The sequence below is a fragment of the Nycticebus coucang genome, chromosome 9 (genome assembly GCF_027406575.1).
Source record: "Nycticebus coucang isolate mNycCou1 chromosome 9, mNycCou1.pri, whole genome shotgun sequence".
NCBI classification, from domain to species: Eukaryota; Metazoa; Chordata; class Mammalia; order Primates; family Lorisidae; genus Nycticebus; species Nycticebus coucang.
The window spans coordinates 48415607-48440914 of NC_069788.1; the positions used below are offsets into that span (position 1 = coordinate 48415607).

General features: G+C 42.2%; 1 pseudogene; it reads left to right on the top strand.

Annotated features, from left to right (window-relative positions):
• The first annotated feature begins 11484 nt into the window (after positions 1–11484).
• Positions 11485–25308, top strand: part of LOC128594688 (rho GTPase-activating protein SYDE2-like) — a 61079-nt pseudogene continuing 47255 nt past the window's right edge.

Sequence of the window (25308 nt, forward strand, 5' to 3'; positions counted from 1 at the left end):
AGGTGGGGCTGGAGCAGGTGGGCCTGGAGGGTGTGGAAAGGGTGTGACCTTTGTAATTGAGATAGGGAGTTAGAGGATGGTTTTGAGCAGAAGAGGGACATGGCAGGACTTCTCCTTTAACAGGGTCTCTGGCTGCTGTGCTGAGAACTGAGCTGAGAGGTAGCGGGCAGTGGAGCAGCAGGGAAACAGCAGGAAAGGAGGGCAGGATTCCAGCCTGAAGATCTCTGTTTGAGCAGTGGGAATGGGGAGGGAAGTGATGGGTTCTGGATATATTTTGAAGGTGGACTTTATAGCATCTTCTAATGCATCTGGGATGTGAGGAAGGGGAATCTAGGAGAACAACCATCAGAAGGGCTGTGTGAGCAGAAGGATGGAGCTGCCATCAGTGGAGATGGGGAGTTCTCTGGCAGGGGTGTGTTTGAGGAAGGGGCATCCCAGGCATTCAGTGGAGGAGATGTCCACTTGGAGTGGAGGGAAGAGAGCTGGGGAGGCAGCTGGACAGACATGTCTGGAGTTTAGGAGAAATGTCTGGGCTGGAGAAATTGATTAGGGGGTGACACCATATAATTGATATTTAAAGCCTCAAGCCTGGGTGAGGACACAGGAAGTGACTGGTGCTGTAGAAGAAAATATGAGCAAGGATGAACCCTGGACCTGCAGGGCTGAGGATGTGATCTGACCACATGCCCAGAGCAGACTGCACAGTTCTGACAGCACATCCAGAAGGCATGAAACCATGTAGTCCCAGGATTTACTGTGTGCGGGAATCACCTGGACATGGTGGTGAGACACAGTTGAGCATGAGACCCTGTGTTCATGACAAGGGTGGTGCTGAAGCTGCTGGTCTTCAGATGACACTTTAGTAGCAAGATTGCAGACCAGGATCCCCAGGTGTGTGTGCATCAACCTCATATGTAGGGCTTGTTAAATAAGTGAGCCCTTGGTCTTGTGCGTAATACTCTGAGAGTGGTTCCAGGGAGAGGCCTGAGTATTTTCTAAGCACCACTAGCAATCCTAGTGCTCAGCCAGACTGGGAAGTCCGGAGGCCAGTGATTAGAGAGTAATCAGGGTGGTTCTTCAAACCCCTTTTAAATATCCTTTTATCCTTCAGAAAGAAAAGGGAGAACTTGTATCATTAAATGTGAGACATGGTGTTGGGAGATTCATATGTTCTCTGTAGTATAGACTAGGGCCAGGCAGAGAATTCTGGTAGTGACACTCAGCTCTGCATAAAGAACATCTCTGAATGCTGTGCTCTGACACTATTCCCCAGACTGATTTCTCACTCACTTCTTGGAGCAAACAGTGGAAGCCAAATATTTCTAATGTACACGTTAAGTATTATGTACGAGGTCTGAGAATTAAGTTTATGAACTTGAAAAGGGCTTCAAGATGGTGGAGTAGAGACATTTCCTCATAAGCTTCTTTCAGTAAGTTCAGGGAGAGGAGTCTGCATCTGAATTCTCTGGGTCAGAACCAATATCATCAAGTCACAGTGAGACAGCCTGGCCCACCAGAAGGAAAAAAAAGATAAGCAGCGTAGGTGGCCTGCAAAGAAAGCAGGTGCCATGACCCAGGGACAGAGCCTACAGGTGAAATCCCTGGGGATTAAGTCTGCAGGAGATTCTCCACACTTCCCTCCACCCACACCTGCCATCACCAACTCCCTATTCTCCACACCCTGTTGGGGTGGCCCAGGTATTAGACGAAACTCCAGGAGGGCCTGTCCCTCTAGGCATGGGTTGTGGTGGGAAACAAGGAGGAACTGAGGTCTCACAGGGCTCTGGGAGCACAGAAGCTGGCCCTTGGGCAGGGTGCTGGAGAGAGTGCATGCACTTCTTTGAGACAGAGCCAGAGGCTTGAGCCCTAGCACTTAGGGGAGTGGCAGTGGGTGGGTTAAGAGTATAGCTTACTCAACAGGAAACTGGCTGACAGGCATCCTGCCACCTTCAGAGAGCCATAGGAGGGGAGCAAAGACTACTGAAAGCTTGAGACAGCTCACACCCATGGTGGTCCAGTTAGAGCAGCTTTCTAGGGTCCCAGTGTGGACAGGCTTTGACTCTGACCTCTAGGTTAGGACAACTGTCTCTGGCCTAACTCCCACAGAGATGTGGGCTAAACTGGGGAGATCCTAACTCCCACATAGAAACTCTTCCAACCACCAGGTACTATTTTTTGGATAGCTTAGGGGTGTCCCCCAGAAAGTCTGCGGTAAGCTTCAGGACATTAGTTCCATTGCCCCTCCTGGGATTTAACTCTGCTACAGCTACCAGGCCCAGATTAAAGTTAAAAAAAAAAAAAAATCAGGAAAACAAGACCAGGTCTCCATTACAAGTAGGTAGTAACTTTCTGACACATCCAGAAATAGACGTAGTGTTTTTTCTTTGTCCAGGAACTCTATCTAGCGTTAACTTTTTTTTTTTTTTTTTTTTTTCATTTTTTTGTAGAGACAGAGTCTCACTTTATGGCCCTCAGCAGAGTGCCGTGGCCTCACACAGCTCACAGCAACCTCCAACTCCCGGGCCTAAGCGATTCTCTTGCCTCAGCCTCCCGAGTAGCTGGGACTACAGGCGCCCGCCACAACACCCAGCTATTTTTTGGTTGCAGTTTGGCCGGGGCCGGGTTTGAACCCGCCACCCTCGGTATATGGGGCTGGCGCCCTACCAACTGAGCCACAGGCACCGCCCTAACTTTTTTTTTTTCCTTATCATGGAGCATCCACTGGTGTTCATACTATACACACACACACATACACACATATATTATAATTATTCTTTGAGACAGAGTCTCAAGCTGTGGCCCTGGGTGGAGTGCTATGGTGTCACAGCTCACAGCAAACTTCAAATTCTTGGGCTTAAGCGATTCTCTTGCCTCAGCCTCCCACGTAGCTGGGTGCCTGCAACAACACCTGGCTATTTTTTTTTTTGTAGTTGTCATTGTTGTTTAGCTGGCCTGGACAGGGTTCGAAGCTGCCAGCCTTGGTGTATGTGGCTGGAGCCCTAAGCACTCTGCTATGGGGCACTGAGCCCATACAATATATTTTTTAATACTAATTTTTTTGTTCTCTTTTCCTATTTCTTTTCTTTTGTTATTTTTCTCATCTTTCTCTCATAAATTCCCTAGACAACCGAGACATTTTTTTTGGACAGAATCTTGCTCTGAGGCCTGAGTTGGAGTGCTGTGGTATTGACAGGCTCACAGCAGCTTTGAACCTCTGGTTTTAAGGGACCCTCCTGCTTTGGCCCTCAGAGTGGCTAGGACTGCAGTCCCTGCCAATCATGGCTGACCTTTTCTATTTTGAGGGTTTGTTGTTGCTTTGGCTTGTCTCAAACTCCCGGGCTGGGTCGAGCCTCCTGCCACACCCTCCCAGAATGCCAGGATTGCTGGTGTGGGCCACTGAACCAGACTATTTTTTTCTTCTTCTTTCTCATTCTCTTTTCTCTGCCTTTTGTCCCTTTTCCAAAAGGCCACTTCAACATCAAAGCACAGAGACAAAGAAGATTGAAGGGAACTAGGAGCAAGAGAGTAAGAGGAGGAAGGAAATAAAAAAGAAAAAAATCCCATATGAGAAGGAGCCAACAAAAAAATTCTAGGAACACGGAAAAACAGAGCAAACCACTCCCCCAAAGATTCACCATGCAGCTACCACAATGCAGCTACCCATTTATAAAGGACTCATGGAAGTGAGAGAAAGAATTAAGAGTGTGAATGAAAAAAAAATGAAAGAAATTGAAGGGACAGTGGAAAGCCACCAAAAGGAAATCCAAAAATTGACCCTAGACATGAATGAAACACACAAAAGATTAAAAACTATGTAACAGAGGTCAAAAAACTGAAGGAGTCATTCAGAGAGTTTCAAAATGTAATAGAAAGTTTTAACAACAGATTAAACCATGGAGAAGAAACAATCACAGAGCTTCAAGACAAGGTTCTCGAGCTAATTCAGTCATTTAATGAGTCAGAAAAGAAGAGGAAAAGGGCATTATTCTCTTAGAGAATTATGGGGCTACATGAAGCATACAAACATGCACATTATAGGCACCCCAGAGAAGAAGAGAGACCAAATGGCATGGAAACCCTCCTGGAGGATTATCACAACCAAAACTATCTCAAGCATTGCCAAAAATTCAGACAACCCCCTTCTAGACAAATACTGAAAACTGGATTGCCTCATTTCAAACAGAGCATCTTCTAGACGCCTTGCGATAAAGCTGCCCAAAGTCAAAATGCAGAAGAAAACTCTGCAGCCAGGCACAGCAGCAGCTGACCTACAGGGGCAAAACCACCAAGATACAGTGGGCTTCTCAACTGGAACTTTACAAGTCAGAAGACAGTAGGCTCCCACTTTCAATCTACTCAAACAAAGCAGCTGCCAACCTAAAATTATGTATCCTGCAAAATTAAGTTTCCATTTGATAGAGAAATCAAATCTTTTATTGACAAGCAAACATTGAGAAAATTTGCAACTGCTCTGAAGAAAGTATACCCCCAGATTTATAAAACAAACAGTACTCAATTTGAATGGTATGATATCCTACAATACCATAATTGTCAGGGAGTTCAGTAGTTCAATGACAGAACTGAGAACTGGACAGATATACTCTAAGCAGAAAGTAAGCAAAGATGGCCAGGAGCAGTGGCTCACACCTGTAATCCTAGCACTCTTTGGAGGCCGAGGCAGGTGGATTGCCTGAGCTGAGGAGCTTGAGACAAGCCTGAGCAAGAGAGATACCCCGTCTCTAAAAAACAGCTGTGAGTTGTGGTGGGTGCCTATAGTCCCAGCTACCAGGGAGGCTGAGACAAGAGGATTATTTGAGCCCAGGAGTTTGAGGTTGCTGTGAGCTATGGCACCAGAGCTTTCTACCAAGGGTGACAAAGTGAGACTCTGTCTCCAAAGCAAACAAACAAACAAACAAACAAAAAAAGGGTCAGTGCCCTAGCTCAGTGGTTAGGGTACTAGCCACATACCCTCCGGAGCTGGCGGGTTCAAATTCAGCCCGGGCCTGCCAAGAACAATGACAACTGCAACCAAAAACTGGGTGCCTGTAGTCCCAGCCGCTTAGGAGGCTGAGGCAAGAGACTTGCTTAAGCCCAAGAGTTTGAGGTTGCTGTGAGCTACGATGCCATGGCACTGTACCCAGGGCCACATAGTGAGACTCTGTCTCAAAAAAAAAAAAAAGAAGAAAGAAGAAAAGAAAAGAAAAAGAAATTAAGCAAAGAAATGATGAGCTTGAACACTATACTGGATCAAACGGGCTTAAGAGGCATACACAGAACATTTTACCCTACTACCACTGAATATATGTTCTTCTTATCAGCTCATGGGTCATTCTGCAAGATAGATCATATCCTAGGACACAAAGCAAACCTCAATAAATAAAAAAAAATAAAAAAAAAGAAATTATACCTTCCTTTTATCTTCACAAACCACAGCAGAATTAAAGTAGATCTCACTTCTAACAGAAACACACATCTCCACATTAAGTCATGGAAACTAAACGGCCTTTGCTGAACAAAAGGAGGTGATAAAGAAGGAAACCATTAGATTTATAGGACAAAATAATAATGAAGCCACAAACTGTCAAAAGGGTGGGATACTGCAAAAGAGGTCCTAAGATGGAAATTTATTGTATTAAATGCCCACATCCGGAAGACCAAAAGGGTGTAAGTCAGCTACCTGAGGAATCATCTCAAGGTGGCAGACACATAAAGAAGAGCAATCCAATCCCAAACTAAGTAGAAGAAAAGAAATAACCAAAAATTAGATCAGAACTAAATGAAATCAAGAACAATAAACCATTTAGATGATTAATAAAACAAAAGTTGGTTCATTCAAAAGATAATAAAATTGATAAACCGTTGGCCAGATTAATGAGAAACAGAAAAGTAAGGTCTCTAATAAGCTCAATCAGAAACAGTAAAAGGGGAAATAACAACAGATACCACAGAGATACAAAAGATCATCCCTGAAAACTACAAAAACTCTCCATCCAGAAATTTGAAAACATGAAGGGAAAGGACAAATTCCTGGAATCATACTATCTTTATGGACTTAACCAGGAAAAAATAGAACTCCTGAACAGACCAACATCAAGCTCTGAAATTGCAACAACAATTAAAAAGCTACCAACAAAAACAAATCTTGGACCAGATGTTTTCACACCAGAATTCTGCCAACCTTCAAAAAAGAGCTTCTATCTATATTGCAGAACCTATTCCAAAACATGGAGAAGGAAGGAACCCTGTTCAACTCCTTCCATGAAGCAAATACCACCCTGATACAAAAACCCAGAAAGGACCCAACAACAACAAAAAAGAAACACTACAGACCAGTATCAGTAATGAATATTGACACAAAAATACTCAAAGTCCTAGCAAATAGAACTCAGCTACATAAAAAAATGATACATCATGACCAAGTTGGCTTCATCTCAGGGATGTAAGGCTGATTCAACATAAGTAAATCCATAAACATACTTTACCACATAAACAGAAGTAAAAATAAAGACCATATGATCCTCTCAATAGATGCAAAAAAAAAAAAAAAGCATTTGACAAAATTCAGCATCCTTTTTTGATAAGAAGAGTTAAGAAAATAGGCATAGCTGGGACATTTCTTAAGCTGGTGGGAGCCATCTATGACAAACCCATAGCCAATATTATACTGAATGGAGAAAAACTTTAAGCATTTCTGCTTAGCACTGGAATCAGACAAGGCTGTCTGCTTTTGCCACTATTTTTTTTTTTTTTTGTAGAGACAGAGTCTCACTGTACCGCCCTCGGTAGAGTGCTGTGGCCTCACACGGCTCACAGCAACCTCCAACTCTTGGGCTTACGCGATTCTCTTGCCTCAGCCTCCCGAGCAGCTGGGACTACAGGCGCCTGCCACAATGCCCGTCTATCTTTTTGTTGCAGTTTGGCCCGGGCTGGGTTTGAACCCGCCACCCTCGGCATATGGGGCCAGTGCCCTGCTCACTGAGCCACAGGCGCTGCCCCTGCTTTTGCCACTATTATCCAACACAGAGTTGGAAGTCCCAGCCAGTGCAGTCAGGCAAGAGAAAGATGTAAACAGTATACGAATGGGATACTCCAATTTGTGAGTGAAATTACTGTTCTTTGCAGATGATATGATCTTATACTTAGAAATCTAAAGGACTCAACCATGAGACTTCTGGAAGTGATCAAGAAATACCGTGATGTCTCGGGATACAAAATCAATGTGCACAAGAATGGAGAAGCATGAATCCTATGTACTCAATTTTGATATGAGGACAATTAATGACAATTAAGGTTATGGGGGGGGGAAGCAGAAAGAGGGACGGAGGGAGGGGGGTGGGGCCTTGGTGTGTATCACACTTTATGGGGGCAAGACATGATTGCAAGAGGGACTTTACCTAACAATTGCAATCAGTGTAACCTGGCTTATTGTACCCTCAATGAATCCCCAACAATAAAAAAAAAAAAAATCAATGTGCACAAATCAGTAGTCTTCATATATTCCAACAGCAATCAAGCTGAGAATGAAATAAAGACAGAATTCTCCTCACAGTAGCTTCAAAGAAAATGAAATACCCAGGAATATACCTAACAAAGGATGTAAAAGATCTCTAAGGAGAGAACTATGAAAGCCCAAGAAAAGAATTAGAAGAAGACACTAACAGGAACATAACCTGCTCATTGCTGGGAAGAATGAACATTGTTAAGGTGTCTGTACTACCCAAAGCAATCTATAGACTTAAGCCAAAACCTATTAAAACACCAACATCATACTTTGAAATACTTAAAACACTAGTTCGTTTGGAATAGAACCAGAAAAAACACTGAATAGCCAATGCAACGCTAAGAAATAAAAAGAAATCTATAGCCATCACATTACCAGACTTCAGGTATAACTACAATTATATAGTGAGGAAAACAGCATGATATTGGCACACAATTAGAGGCAGAGACCTGTGAAACAGAACTGAGAAAGTAGAGGTGAAGCCAGCCTGATACCACCATCTGATCTTCAATAAGCCAATAACCAAAGCACACACTGGGGAAAGAATACTAAATATTACCTATTTAATAAATAGTCCTGGGAGAACTGGTTAGGCTCATGCAAAAGACTGAAATTAGACCCACATCTCTCATCACTTACAAGAATTTCTTCATGCTGGATAAAAGATTTAAATCTAAAACATGAAATTATAAAAACTCAAGAGGAAAGTGTGGAAAAAACTCTTAATGATATTGGATTGGGGAAAGATTTTATGAAGAAGACTCTTTTGACAATTAGAGCAACAACAAAAATAAATAAATGAGACCTGATCAAACTTAAAAGCTTTTTGCACAGCCAAGGACAATAAAGCAAATAGACAACCTTCAGAATGGGAGAAGATATTCACATGTCAGAAATCTGACAAAGGGCTAATAACCAGAATGTACAAAGAACTCAAGCAAAAGAACAAGAAAAGAGCCAACAAGTCCCTTAATTGTTAGGAAAGAGACATGAATAGGACCTTCTCCCAAGAAGACAGACAAATGATTAAGAAACACTTGAAAAAATGCTCATTGTCCCTAATCATCAGAGAAATTCAAATCAAAACCACATTGCCATTATCACCTAACCCAAGTGAGAATAGCCTATATCACAAAATTTCAAAGCTGCAGTTGCTAGTGTTAGTGTGGAGAGAAGGGTACGTTCATACCCTATTGATGTGATTGCAAACTAATAGTGTTTTTGGAAAGAAGTATGAAGAATCCTCAAAGATATAAAAGTAGACCTTCCATTTGATCCTGCAATCCCATTACTAGGTATCTACCCAGAAGGAAAAAAATTATTTTCCCATAAAGACATTTGCACTCAAATGTGTATAGTAGCTCAATTTACAATCACAAAGATGTGGAAACCATACCATTGCCCATCAGCCTGTGAATGAATGAACAAACTGTGCTATATATACATATCATGGAATATTATTCAACCATTAAGAAGATGGAAACTTTATATCCTTTATATTCTTCTAGATGGAGTTGCATAACATTCTCCATAGTAAGGTATCTCACAAATGGAAAAGCAATCATCCCATGTACTCAATACTAATTTGAAACTAATGTATCAACAAATAAAGGCTGAGAGAAAAACACAATCAAATTCAGGAAGGGGGGAGGAGGAAGGTAGGAGAAGCATTAGTAAGTTCCCATAGGGTACAATGTAGGGGTATATTGCACACTCCTTGGTGAAGGGCTCAGCTACAACTCGGACTTTACCTTACAAACACAAACAATGCAACCTAAATGCATATACCCTTACCTTAATACACACACACACAAAATTTGTGAACTCATCCTAGAAAAAGTTCTACATACCTCATTGCTTACCTTCATGGGGTTATCTTTGAAGGACTCCCTTTGGGAAGCTATGCACCAAAGCCAGCACCTAGTCCACCTTTCAATGCAGTTTTTGAATCCTTCTTCTGTAATGGCCATTGAGCTGTCCTCACATTACATTTGATGTCCTGAATGAGATCAAGATGTCTTCCTTTTAAGAGTTCCTTTATCTTTAGGTAAAGAAAAAAGCCATTGGTGGCCAGATTCAGTCAATAGGGAGCATGTTCCAATACAGTTCCTTATTTTACTGTTTAAACAAATAAAAGTAATACATAGATAACATCTCTCAATACATAGATAACATTTCTTAAAATGCCAATATATTTGGCACCCCCATTATAATCAGCAATAATCCACTAATGCCAGCAGAGTCCTCATGGCCTAATCACCTCTTTAATTGTCCACATGCAACACACAACAACAATAATAAACATGGCCACATGTGAACATGACCACAGCTGTGAGGCACTGATATACCAAGGTTATGAAACTTCACTCAGTTGTTTGTACATTGCTGCCAAAGTAAGTGTATAGTGGCAAGTTTGAAAACTTAATTATCAGAACTTGTGTGTGATTGGGGGCCAATTTTATTGTGGGGAAGGCCACAAAACCAGGTGTGAGACACAGCATGCACAGTCCACCCTAACTTAGTTCCCTTGTAAGAACCCCTGGGCCTAGGGCTGGGCACAGATGCCACTGCTCACACCTCTGACATCCTGATGCTGGACACGGAGACCTGGAGCTGGGACTGCTGTCACTGGTGCTCCTGACAAATGGACATTGCTACAGCCACTCACAGTCATGTTTACCAAAATACATTCTGCACAGTCCCAGGCTCTGAGTGTCCCCTCATCCTGGTCAGAGTCTGGCAGGTGGGGCCTAAGCCTCATGCCCACCTGCGGGGAGACTTGTCCTCTGTTGTGAAGGGGGTGTGGTTTCTATTCTCTATCAAGACTTCAAGTGTGGAATTCTGATGTAATAAGAGGGTTCAGATACTGGTGGAGAGAGTTCAAGAAAGAATGACAATTTTCACATTGATCTGAGATTAGAACTTTATCTGGTACTTTGTAGGTACTGGTTTGGCAGGGTGAAAAAGTGACAAATAAATGACATCTTTCTACCCATTCCCTTGAGAGTATGTTATTAGCCCCAGCTTTTGTCTATACTGATCTACTCTAGATCATTGGAGTGGCATTTGGGATGCTGAAAGGATTACTGAGTACATATTCTCCTTGCTTTTGTCTTTTACTAGGATTAAAACGCCCAGGTCTAGGGCAGCACCTGTGGCTCAGTGAGTAGGGTGCTGGCCCCATATACTGAGGGTGGTGGGTTCCAACCTGGCCCCGGCCAAACTGCAACAAAAAATAGCCAGGTGTTGTGGTGGTGCCTATAGTCCCAGCTACTTGGGAGGCTGAGGCAAGAGAATCACCTAAGCCCAAAAGCTGGAAGTTGCTGTGAACTGTGGTGCCACAGCACTCTACCGAGGGCAACAGAGTGATACTCTTTCTCTAAAAACAAACAAACAAACAAAAAAACTCTGTGGGTGCATTTATATTTTATATTAATATTTATATTATCTTGTATAGGGAAATATTTCTGGAGAGAGAATCTCTAACATTTATCAATTTTTATGTGACCCCTGACCCCACCCCCCCAATCCTAGTTTTCTCTGGTAGATGATATGCCATAATACGCACCATGAAGAGCTGGTGGAAGACTAATTTTTTTCAGACCCAGAGGTGTGATATAAATGTTTATATTTTGTTTATATTTTATTCTTGGACAGTATAAGGTGGAAATCTACTTGCTAACTCTTATGCTGAATTTCTCTTTGTGGGATGATGACAGGTTTTTCCTCCATGAAAACAAATTTTCTGATTCTCTGACAGCAACTGGGAGCCCTACACTAAAGGGCTAAATTCTGACATTCAACTAAATTCTGACATTAACTGTCCAGAGTCAGCCTCAGACTCCACAGAGTGAAGGGCTCAGTCCCACAGGCCTGCCCTTAGTTCAGATGCAAGTTACAAATACCAAGTCCCAGGTTACCTGCACTTGTCTCTAACTTGGCTACAAAGTCAGGGTTATAATGAAGGGAAATTTATTTGGTTCATGGTTCTGAAGTCTGGGAATTCCAAGGTCCAGGGGCCACATTTGGGGAGGGCCTTCTCGCTGCTGTCATCCCACAGCCGAAGGCAGAAGGACAAGAGAAGGTAAGAATAATAAGCAAGGGGTCCAACTCACAGCCTCAGGCCTATAAACAGAGGATGCTAAAAAAATGCATATATATTTTACGAGAAAAAGCTATTCTATTCATGCCCGTCACATGGCGTTGCCAGCATTTGATTAATGACATCTTCTGAGTGAATGTCATATTACACAACACATTGCTACCATAAAAACTTCAAAAAGTAATACATAGATACCATCTCTCAAAATATGTATACATATATTTTTGGCACCCCCCATATAATCAGCTATAATCCACTAACTAACGTCAGCAGGGTCCTGATGGCCTAATCACCTCTTTAACGTCCCACCTCTTAACACTGTCATCTTGGAGGTTAAATTTTCAACAGAAGCTTTCTTTCTGGAAACATTCAAAGCATAGCAGTGATAAAGGATACAAATTGGCAGCCATACAAAGAGATGAGGTCTGGAGGGGTCCTGAGCACAGGAATCTCTGCCCCCTTGTGGGTGGGGAGCACCATTCTTCCCACATGTGGATGTGTCCACCACATGGGAAGCTCTCCAGACCCCACGGTCTCAAGGTTTTCATGGAAGTTTCATTGTGCAGCAGGATTGATTGAATCATTAGTTACTGGTGATGGAGCTCAATCTCCAGCCACTCTCCCCTCACCAGTCCTGGGGATAGGACTGAAAAGTCCAACCCTGTAATCACAGCTTGGCTGTGGGGGGTGGGCACAGTCCAGAGGTTCTAGGTCAGGTTTGGTCTTTGGGACTTTTGGGGGATGAGGCTAGCCAGCTCCTTTGTGCCTTTGTCTTAGGAGGAGAGTAGGGGGAGGAGGGGAAAAGGGTTTGTGTGTGGCTGTTAGGCCCCCCAACATTGTGTATACTCATTGCAAGTTAACTTAAATGTCCTTTTCTCCAATTAATCGATCTACCTCCTATCAGTGATTCTTCAGGAAACCTTTATGTGGGAAAAGGCCTTGCTCCCTGCAATTTGAAGCCTCTCTGTTCTTCTGAAAATCAGCAGTAGAGAAAAGTCAGGAGACTGATCAGCTGGTGGAGAAAGGTGAGACTTTCTTAGCAGCCATGCTCTTGGCCGCTCTATACAATCTGGTTGAGCAGAAGGTGAAAGTCACTGCAAGGTTTTGATTAATGAGAGAGAGAAGATTTTTGTGACCAACCTTGATACAGTGACTGGTGTACATTTAGTATTTTGTGATATGATTTCATATTTTTGGATCCCCTTCCTCCCAAGAAATAGTATTTTCTTTTGTCTTGCCTTTCTCTGTTGTTCCGTCATAAAGAAGGGTACCAGATAGAGCCCCTGTTCATCTTGCTTTATGTACTTGAGAGCTTGTCTTGTGACCACATGGAAATACTTTCTCTTGGTCTCCACCATCCAGGGTATGTGGTATCTGGGTTACCATTATGGTGGGCATGGAAAATGGCTGAGAACCCAAGATTTTTTTCTGTTCTGAATGTGTCAAGGGTGTCAAGGTATAAGGAGTGTTTGCGATAAGAAGTCCCATCATTAAATGGTTTTTGCCATCTCAACCCTTGTAGCCTGCTTAGTGCTGGGAAAATCCAGTCCTAGGAGGGCCTACTTAGTGTCACATGTTAGCTGCTCTGTAACTGGCAACCCCCAAACTTGTGGGTTAACACTCTCCATCCTCAGTTGCCTGTGGCAATAGGAGTCTGTTGTTATTTTCGTCTACTTCTGGGAGCCTGAGGAGGTCTTTGGGATCACTTCTTTTCTGAAGTGACTATTGGATTAAATCATTTTGGAATAAGTTCATCATTAAAAATTAATGCCTAAAAGATGGATACTTTAAATCAGAAAAGATTCTTAATGTTTTTTTTTTTCTTTTGCAGTTTTTGGCTGAGGCTGTGTTTGAACCCACCATCTCCGGCATATGGGGCTAGTACACTACTCCTTTGAGCCACAGGCGCCACCCTAGACTCTTAATGTTTTTTCAAAAATGAATTTTGGTGATCTCTTATTCTTAATAATTGCATTATTTGTATTTATGAAGAAATCAAATTAAAAGAAAGGCACAGTAGTATTGTGGGTAGCCTTGAAAATTCTCTTGACAAAATTGAAGCGCAAAATCCAACCTAAAATAAATCCTTTGCATGAGGCTCCTGTATGTATAACTGGTCCTGTAAGAGTAGTGGCTAAGGTCAGTTCATCTTGTGGCCTAGTGGTTAAAATTCTCTGCTTTGACTCCAGCAGCCTCGGTGTGATTCCTATTGTGGGGAAAAAAATTCTCAGGACCCTAACAAAAGTCCAGCTATTTGGGAGACAGGTACCAAAAGAAAGCAGGCCAGAAACCAAATTGCATGACTATAGCAACCCCCTTCCCATACTCCTGTAAATCCTCATGACCCTGACCGGGGTATAGCCATCCTGGGAGTACAGCTAGTGATAGAGAGCAGGTCTGAGACCAAATGGCGTGATTACAGCAGCCCCCTCCCCATCCCCCTGAAATGCTTTAGGGCCGGAGTTCCTAGGAAGCATCAGGGTCTCCTACCCTGGTCCTGGTTGGCACCAGAGATAAGGCCTTTGTGCAAGACTAACACCTTGAGACAAAATGGCGGACTGAAGCCAGCTTTCAATAGAGGCTCCCGTCCAGAAGGAGAGTTAAGGGACAGGAATTTAGTAAGTATCCTGGTGGACTTGAGCCTCACCAAGAGAGAAGGTTGAAGAATGCACATCAACACCGCTGAGGCAAGTTGTGATCACAAGGACGCAAACAAAAGGTACAAAATCCACCACCAAAGGGACGGGAGTCCCCCTCCCCCATGAGACCGGCTCAAGAGCCCCACAATTAAACAAGCGGGCAGAAATTAAAGGCCCTCCCACTACACTCCACGGGAGAGACCTTCTAAAAACTGGACCTACCTCCCCTACTGGGGTGTCATGGCATTCTCCTGCCAGGCATAAAACTGAATAAAACTTTGGGAATCCTTTGCCAGCAACCCTTCCGGCGCTCCCCTCCCGCCCACTGAGGTCTGGAGGCCTGTCCCCCAGGAGTTCGGATCCTTGGGTGATTTCTCAAGGGGAGTGGACAGTCCCCGAGTTGCGACTGGTCAGCATTGACTCTGAGGCGCGCGAGTGAGGAGAGGGCACCGGGCTGAGGGGGAGTCACGCCTCGCGGCACTTCCCTGCGGTGCAGTGCAGAAACCCTCCCCGGGCAACATTACGGGGCGCAAGACTGAATAAGACTCTAGCTTCCCCGCTGAGAGCTGAGAGCCCCTACTCTCACTTGGGGTCTGAGGGCCTATCCCCCAGGAGTTCGGATCCTTGGGTGATTTCTCGAGGGGAGTGCACAGTGCCAGAGCTGCGTCAGGTCAGCGCTGACTCTGGGACACGTGAGCGAGGAGAGGGCACTCTGCTGAGGGGAAATCAAGCCTTGGTGGCACTTCCCTGCGGTGCGGTGCAGTGCAGGAGCCCTCCCCGGGCCGTAGTGTTGCGTAAAACTGAATGAAACTCTAGCTTCCCCTGCCCCACTCCCAATTGGGGTCTGGGGGCCCATCCCCCAAGAGTTCTGATTCTTGGGGGATCTCTTGAGGGGTGTGGACCCAGCACAAACTGCGGCCGCTCAGTGCTGACTCTGGGGCGCGGGACAGAGGAGAAAAGGGTCGCCTGAGTGCCCACACCAGAGCAGCAGTTCCCTGGAGGTAGATCAACAGCCGTTTTTTCTTTAACGGCAGAACGCTCACTTCTGGATATTCTGAGGCCACACCCCCTGTCTCCCTGGGCAACCAGAGGAGGCCACTGGTGAGCGGGGGACTTCCTGACACAGCTCACAAACCCGGGAAGCTTCCAGGGCGGGGCCAACCCAGAGAGGTGTTCGGATGCAAATCTCCAACAGCAAAGACGTTTGAACTCAAAACAGCCCGTCTTCTGTAGGCGATTTTGACAGGAACAGAGACAGAACCCCGCAAAGTTGTCTGTTCTGTTCTGTTCTGTTAGCAGCATCCATCAGGGACGGGGCTAAGCCTGAGTGAACACCTCCTTCCCATCACCTGCATCAAACACTCAAAGATGTCAGGCCCCATCTCCTCCTGCTAGATAGCGGCAGTCTGCGGGGGCCTGGCAGACTTCCTTGTGATTCAGGCAGGTGCAAACCCCTGGAGTGTCTGTTCACTGCAGGCAACTGGGTTAGCCATCTGCAGAGATACCAGTGACTGGGTCCAACTGAGGGGCAAAGTGGGGAAGGAGACGTCAACCTTCCTAGACTGCTCTGTTTGCTGGGTGGCTCCTCCTGACTCCACGCTGCACTGGGGTGAGCCGTGTCAGAGGAGTCACCAGGCCCCTGTGATCCAGTTCCCAGAGACCTCCTGAACTCTCCCACCCAAGACAAGTGCCGATTGAGACAGTTGATTTGGACCGTTTGAACTGGGCTAATAGACTGAGGACTTTTCAGGCGGTGCCCTGGGTGTGCGATTGTAGGAAGGTTTGATTCTCCTTTTCCAACTGGGGCCAGAGGTGGGCAGGTGGGGTGACTTAATTGCTGATTTTTCCACACAGCTGAGACTTCAAGCCAGAGTAGAAGTTGCAATAGGATCTAACAGAAACCAGCTGAAAACAAGACAGAACCACTTTGCTCCACCACACCAGACAGGGCCCCAGTTTCTCAGGCCACAACACTGTACGGGCCCTCGATAAAACCCCAGGGGAAAAACCAAAGGGAGTAAAATAACCATGGGGCGGAATCAGCGGAAAAACTCTGGTAACATGAATAACCAGAATAGATCAACCCCCCCAAGAAAAGATACAGCAGATGTGATTGAAGATCCCATCCATAAACAACTGGCTGAGATGTCAGAAATCGAATTCAGAATTTGGATTGCAGACAAGATTAATAAAATGGAATTAGGAATTCGAGGAGAAATTCAAAAATTGTCTCAAGAATTTAACGAATTTAAAGACAAAACCACTAAAGACTTAGACACACTGAAGCAAGAACTTACAGCCCTCAAAGATATGAAAAATACAGTAGAATCTCTCAGTAACAGAATGGAGCAAGCAGAAGAAAGGATTTCTGACATTGAAGATAAAGTCTTCGAACGTTCCCAATCTCTCAAAGAGGAAGAGAAATGGAGAGCAAAAACGGATCACTCACTCAGAGAACTCTCAGATAATTCGAAAAAAAGCAACATAAGGGTTATAGGAATTTCGGAGAACGATGAAGTGCCCTCCGAGGGCACAGAGGCCCTTCTGCGTGAAATTATGAAAGAAAATTTTCCAGACATGCCTAGAGAATCTGAAATTCAGATAGCAGACAGCTTCAGAACCCCAGCACGATTCAACCCCAATAAGTCATTCCCCAGACATATCATAATTAGCTTCACTAAAGTTAACATGAAAGAGAAGATTCTCAAAGCAGCCCGGCAAAAGAAAACTATAACATACAAAGGTAAGAATATTAGAATAACTGCAGATCTCTCTGCTGAAACTTTTCAAGCCAGAAGAGGCTGGTCATCAACTTTTAATCTCCTAAAGCAAAAAAACTTTCAACCCAGGATCTTGTATCCAGCTAAACTGAGTTTCATCTATGATGGGGAAATTAAATACTTCAATGACATTCATATGTTGAAAAAAATTGCCATAAGTAAACCAGCTCTTCAGGATGTTCTCAGACCTATCCTCCACAATGACCAACCCAATCCTATACCACAAAAGTAAACTCACTCAGAAACTTTGGATCAAACTCCAACTTCCACACTGGCGAAAGGATTAAAAATGTCCACTGGACCTTTGAAAAACTCGATACCCAAAATTCCACCAGACTTATCAATACTCTCCATCAATGTGAATGGCTTAAACTGTCCTCTAAAGAGGCATAGGTTAGCTGACTGGATACAAAAACTCAAGCCAGATATTTGTTGCATACAAGAGTCACATCTCAACTTAAAAGACAAATACAGACTCAGGGTGAAAGGATGGTCATCCATATTTCAGGCAAATGGTAATCAGAAAAAAGCAGGTGTTGCAATTTTATTTGCAGATACAGTAGGCTTTAAACCATCAAAAGTAAGGAAGGACAAGAATGGTCACTTCATATTTGTTAAGGGTAATACTCAATATGATGAGATCTCAATTATTAATATCTATGCACCCAACCAGAATGCACCTCAATTTATAAGAGAAACTCTAACAGACATGAGTAACTTGATTTCCTCCAGCTCCATAATCGTCGGAGATTTCAACACTCCCTTGGCAGTGTTGGATCGATCCTCCAGAAAGAAGCTGAGCAAAGAAATCTTAGATTTAAACCTAACCATCCAATATTTAGATTTAGCAGACATCTACATAACATTTCATCCCAACAAAACTGAATACACATACTTCTCATCAGCCCACGGAACTTACTCCAAAATTGACCACATTTTAGGTCACAAGTCTAACCTCCGTAAATTTAAAGGAATAGAAATTATTCCATGCATCTTCTCGGACCATCATGGAATAAAACTTGAATTGAGTAACAACAGGAATCTGCATACCCATACAAAAACATGGAAGTTAAATAACCTTATGCTGAATGATAGCTGAGTCAGAGATGAGATTAAGAAAGAAATCGCCAATTTTTTGGAACAAAACGACAATGAAGACACAAACTATCAGAACCTCTGGGACACTGCAAAGGCAGTTCTAAGAGGGAAATTTATAGCACTGCAAGCCTTCCTCAAGAAAATGGAAAGAGAGGAAGTTAACAACTTAATGGGACATCTCACGCAACTGGAAAAGGAAGAACATTCCAACCCCAAACCCAGTAGAAGAAAAGAAATAACCAAAATTAGAGCAGAATTAAATGAAATTGAAAACAAAAGAATAATACAACAGATCAATAAATCAAAAAGCTGGTTTTTTGAGAAGGTCAATAAAATAGATAAACCTCTGGCCAACCTAATCAGGAAAAAAAGAGTAAAATCTCTAATATCATCAATCAGAAACAACAAAGACGAAATAACCACAGACTCATCAGAAATCCAAAAAATCCTTAATGAATATTACAAGAAACTTTATTCTCAGAAATATGAAAATCTGAAGGAAATTGACCGATATTTGGAAGCACGCCACCTTCCAAGACTTAACCAGAATCAAGTGGAAATGTTGAACAGACCCATATCAAGTTCAGAAATAGCATCAACTATACAAAACCTCCCTAAAAAGAAAAGCCCAGGACCAGATGGTTTCACGTCAGAATTCTACCAAACCTTTAAAGAGGAATTAGTACCTATATTACTCAACCTGTTCCAAAATGTAGAAAAAGAAGGAAGACTACCCAACATGTTCTTTTATTTATTTATTTATTTATTTATTTTTTTATTAAATCATAACTGTATACAATGATATGATTATGGGGCATCACACACTCACTTCATAAACCATTTGACACATTTTTATCACAGTGGTTAACATAGCCTTTCCAGCGTTATCAACATGTTCTATGAAGCAAACATCACCCTGATCCCCAAACCAGGAAAAGACCCAACAAGAAAAGAAAATTATAGACCAATATCACTAATGAATATAGATGCAAAAACATTCAACAAGATCCTAACAAACAGAATCCAGCAACACATCAAACAAATTATACATCATGACCAAGTTGGTTTTATCCCAGGGTCTCAAGGCTGGTTCAATATACGTAAATCTATAAATGTAATTCAGCACATAAACAAATTAAAAAACAAAGACCATATGATTCTCTCAATTGATGCAGAAAAAGCTTTTGATAATATCCAGCATCCCTTCATGATCAGAACACTCAAGAAAACTGGTTTAGAAGGGACTTTTCTTAAACTGATAGAGGCTATCTACAGCAAACCCACAGCCAATATCATATTGAATGGAGTTAAATTGGAATCATTTCCACTCAGATCAGGAACCAGACAAGGCTGCCCATTGTCTCCATTGCTTTTCAACATTGCAATGGAAGTTTTAGCCACCGCAATTAGGGAAGAAAAGGCGATCAAGGGTATCCATATAGGGTCAGAAGAGATCAAACTCTCACTCTTCGCAGATGATATGATTGTGTATCTGGAAAACACTAGGGACTCTACTACAAAACTCCTAGAAGTGATCAAGGAATACAGCAGCGTCTCAGGTTACAAAATCAACATTCATAAATCGGTAGCCTTTATATACACCAACAACAGTCAAATTGAAAAAGCAGTTAAGGACTTTATCCCATTCACAATAGTGCCAAAGAAGATGAAATATTTGGGAATTTACCTAACAAAAGACGTGAAAGATCTCTATAAAGAGAACTATGAAACTCTAAGAAAAGAAATAGCTGAAAATGTTAACAAATGGAAAAACATACCATGCTCATGGCTGGGAAGAATCAACATTATCAAAATGTCCATACTACCCAAAGCAATATATAATTTCAACGCACTCCCTATTAAAGCTCCACTGTCATATTTTAAAGATCTTGAAAAAACATTACTTCGTTTTATATGGAATCAGAAAAAACCTCGAATAGCCAAGACATTACTCAGAAATAAAAACAAAACAGGAGGAATCACACTACCAGACCTCAGACTTTACTACAAATCGATAGTGATCGAAACAGCATGGTATTGGCACAAAAACAGAGAAGTAGATATCTGGAACAGAATAGAGAACCAAGAGATGAATCCAGCTACTTACCGCTATTTGATTTTTGACAAGCCAATTAAAAACATTCAGTGGGGGAAAAGATTCCCTATTTAACAAATGGTGCTGGGTGAACTGGCTGGCAACCTGCAGAAGACTGAAATTGGACCCACACCTTTCACCATTAACTAAGATAGACTCTCATTGGATTAAAGATTTAAACTTAAGACATGAAACTATAAAAATACTAGAGGAGAATGCAGGGAAAACCCTTGAAGAAATTGGTCTGGGTGAGTATTTCATGAGGAGAACCCCCCGGGCAATTGAAGCAGCTTCAAAAATACACTACTGGGACTTGATCAAACTAAAAAGCTTCTGCACAGCTAAGAACACAGTAAGCAGAGCAAGCAGACAGCCCTCAGAATGGGAGAAGATATTTGCAGGGTATATCTCTGACAAAGGTTTAATAACCAGAATCCACAGAGAACTCAAACACATCAGCAAGAAAAAAACAAGGGATCCCATCGCAGGCTGGGCAAGGGATTTGAAGAGAAACTTCTCTGAAGAAGACAGGCGCATGGCCTTCAGACATATGAAAAAATGCTCATCATCTTTAATCATCAGAGAAATGCAAATCAAAACTACTTTGAGATATCATCTAACTCCAATGAGACTAGCCTATATCACAAAATCTCAAGACCAGAGATGTTGGCGTGGATGCGGAGAAAAGGGAACACTTCTGCACTGCTGGTGGGAATGCAAATTAATACATTCCTTTTGGAAAGATATTTGGAGAACACTCAGAGATCTAAGAATAGATCTGCCATTCAATCCTGTAATTCCTCTGCTGGGCATATACCCAGAAGACCAAAAATCACAACATAACAAAGATATTTGTACCAGAATGTTTATTGCTGCCCAATTCATAATAGCTAAGTCATGGAAAAAGCCCAAGTGCCCATCGATCCACGAATGGATTAATAAATTGTGGTATATGTATACCATGGAATACTATGCAGCCTTAAAGAAAGATGGAGACTTTACCTCTTTCATGTTTACATGGATGGAGCTGGAACATATTCTTCTTAGTAAAGTATCTCAAGAATGGAAGAAAAAGTATCCAATGTACTCAGCCCTACTATGAAACTAATGTATGGCTTTCATATGAAAGGTATAACCCAGTTATAACCTAAGAATATGGGAAAGGAGAGAGGGAGTAAAGGGAGGGGGGAGGATGGGCGGAGGGAGGGTGATTGGTGGGATTACACCTGCGGTGCATCTTACAAGGGTACATGTGAAACTTAGTAAATGTAGAATATAAACATCTTAACACAATAACTAAGAAAATGCCAGGAAGGCTATGTTAACCAATGTGATGAAAATGTGTCAAATGGTCTATGAAACCAGTGTATGGTGCCCCAGCAGAAGAAAAGAAACAACTTAACAATAGGGGGAAGTGGGAAAGGGGGAGGGTGGGTAGAGGGAGGGGGATCGGTGGGATCACACCTGTGGTGCATATTACAGGGGTATTTGGGAAACTTGGTAAATGTAGAATGTAAATGTTTTGGCACAGTAACTGAGATAACGCCAGAAAGGCTATGTTAACCACTGTGATAAAAATGTGTCAAATGGTTTATGAAGCGAGTGTATGATGCCCCATGATCATATCAATGTATACAGTTATGATTTAATAAAAAAAAAAAAAAAAGACTAACACCTTTTGTGGAAGGCAGTAATTCTAATATCAGTCTCAGACACAGAATTTTTCACTCTGCAGGAAAGATGACTCCTTCACCTCTCATGACCCCCTCCCACATTCCAGCTACACTAATACAATTCCCCTGAAGCTATGTGAGCTGAGTTGACTTCTGGCCAGACTCCATCCTGCTCCTATCCTTAATCTCTGGACTGGCCTCCTCTCTCTTGCAGACCCTGTTGGGACTCTATCCCTACACCTCTCATCACTGAGGGACTGAGGGACTGAGGGACTGCATCTCCTTTGGTTTGATATATATGTAACTTCTGACTTTTTGAGGCACTCATTTATTACTGATCCTTTTCTTTTCCTTGGACAGCTCTGGATTTCCCATCTTCTTCCACCTGTGGAGAGAACATAGGGCTTTGGGCCTATTGTGTGTAGATGGTCAGCTGGAAAGCTGGGAGGCCAGAAAATATGGCCAGACAGAAATGTGGGTTTTATCTCATTTTTGGCCAGTGAAATTCTCCTTTCTTAGAGTTATTTTTTGTGGCATTTCTGAATATTATGCAAACTCCTTTCCACTTGTTTCTCTGTGTGTGTCCTTGGTTAATTTATAACTTTGGTTAAGCTTATTAGTTTCACTAAAAGCTCTTTAGTTAAGGTTAAGTTCTTTAGTTTCAGTAAAAATGGTACCTTTAGATAAAAAGTTCAAAAAGGGGCAGTGACTGTGGCTCAGTGAGTATGGCGCTGGCCCCACATACCAAGAGTGGTGGGTTCAAACCCGGCCCCCAGCCCAACTGCAACAAAAAATAGCCGGGTGTTGTGGTGGGCACCTGTAGTCCCAGCTACTCGGGAGGTTGGGACAAGAGAATCGCCTAAGCCCAAGAGCTGGATGTTGCTGGAGCTGTGATGCCACAGCACTCTACTGAGGGTGACAAAATGAGACTCTGTCTCTAAAAAAAAGTTCAAAAACAAAACGTGTCAGCTGTCTGTCCTGGCCACAGCCGGCTCCGCCTACCTTTCCTCCTCTTCCTTCTCTGCTGTCTCAGCATCACGTGCAAAACCTAAAGGGGCCTCTGATGACTCAGCCCCAGTAAGGAGCTCAGAAAAAAAGGTGCTCCTCACACACCTATGGGGTCTTCTGTTTTCCTTGTGCAGTCTACAGAGTCATGAGCAGATTCCTTTCAGGTTTAAAACTCTGCTGTCTTTTGTGTTATGTTACTTCATCACTTGGCTTTGAGGGATACCAGAAATTACTTTGTAGTGAGAAAAACAATCGACCTTGGTGTGTGTCATGGTGAGGCAAGAGTGACAGTATCAGAGGCGGCTCCGCATACTAGAGGAGGCTTCTCTTGCTTTGGGACTTAGGTAAGTTGGGGCATTAGTTGAAGCACTTACACAAATGTCTTTGTAAGAAAATGTGTTATAAAAGCACAGAGTGGTGGTCCCCTGGTTCTCTCTCTTTTGGGGGTCTGAGACTCCTCAGTGCCTCCTACCTAAATGAAGTTAAGGTCCTATGGTGAATTCCTGTGACTTTTGGTTACTATGGCATCCATTCTGGCTTTTCTCTAGCACACTCAGACTCCTTCTGAAGGGGCTTGGATTAAGCTAGTTAGTTATGTGGTATCATGTTTAATAGCAAAAAATCAAAACCACTTACTGATGGTGAGTTTATTAAGCAATATACGGAAAGCATGGCAGTTAATGTTTGCCTTGAAAGAAGGAGAGAGATTTCTAAAATCAGTTTGTCTCACCAGATCATAGCCAGTCAAATTGAAGAAGCTGGAAAATGTATCAAAAGAAGGTCAGAGAGTAAAACTGCTAATTTTGAATTTTATGCTTTGGTGACAGCACCGATGCTATACATACAGCTCAACTTACCATTTTATTAGAGGTATTGATGACCAATATAATGTCACTGACATTATAATGGTGGCCTCTTTAGTGCCACCAAAAGACAACTAAATCAAGAATTTATTCAAAGCAGTAAAAAGCACATTAAAGCGATTTTCTTTGTCCATTGCCACCGCAGTTACTTATGCTGTCCCAGTGATGGTAAGTAAAAGAGAGGGACTTGCAAAATTAGTAGAAGACGACGCAATTGCTGCCCAAAACTCACACTGGATGAAGTGCGCCTGCACAGTATGTCAAGAAAATGTATGTGCAAAAGCTTTAAATGGATAATGTCATGCAAATTATCATCAAGATCATGTATTTTATAAGGGCTAAGGGATGGAATCATCAGCAACTCCAGGAATTCCTTAGAAGTACTGAGGCAGACTATGGCAATGTCATTTACTTTTCAGAAGTAAGATGGTCTACTCGAGGCCAAATGTTGAAAAGGTTTTATGATTTGCGACATTTTATCAAGTTGTTTGTGGTATCAGAAACCAAATTTGTTCTAGAAGTTGATGCTGAAAACTCACATACAGGTTTAGTATTTTTAGTAGATTTAATTACCCATTTAAATAAATCAAAAATACATTTTCAAGGTGAAAACTGACTTATCAATACAATGTTTCAAACCACAACAGTGTTCCAAATGAAATCGAAATTTTGACAAGCTCAAATGAAGGAAAACAATTTTATGCATTTCAATATTTTGGCTAAACACAGTCATATGAACAGAGAAATATGCAGCCTCCCTTTTTGAATTGATGTAAGATTTGAAAACAGATTTCAAGATTTGTGAAAAAATAATCAATATTTCAGAGCATTTGCATCTCCATTTTCAGTCCACATACATATGCTACTTGCCAATTTTCAAAAGGAATTCATACAGCTTCAGTCTGACATTCAACTCAAAGAAAAACTTGATCATGTTTCTTGACTGGACTTCTGTAGGTCCTATCTTCCCAGAGACAAATATCCCTTGCTTCACAATCATGCCTTATTTATGTCATTGCTTTTTGGCAACACCTACCTTTGCGAACAACTATTTTCAAGAATGAAGCACATTAGGAGTAAAATTAGAAGCAAAAACCTGATAAGCACATTGAGAACTCACTGAGAATTACAACTTCTGTCATCGAATCAGATATTAATGGGTTAGTTTCTCAAATACAATGTCAGCTATCCCATTAGTTTAATGTTACCTACTGTCCTTTACTTTTATAATAAAAAATATTAAAAAGACATTTTATTACTTGGACATGGACATTTCTATATTAGTTACAAATATTTCAATATTTGAAAAATTGGGACCTCTCAATGATTTTAAAGTACTTTTTGAATGAGCCACTGCATATTAGGGTTACTATATGAGGACTTTTTAACTTATCTATGGTAGCAGATATCATGAACGCTATTCATGAACCTTTTTTTTGCTCACCAGCTCTCATTTGTGTTTGTGTGTTTAATGTGTGTCCTAAGACAACTCTCCTTCCAATGTTGCCTGGAGAAGCCAAAATATTGGACACCCCTGTCTTAAATATAT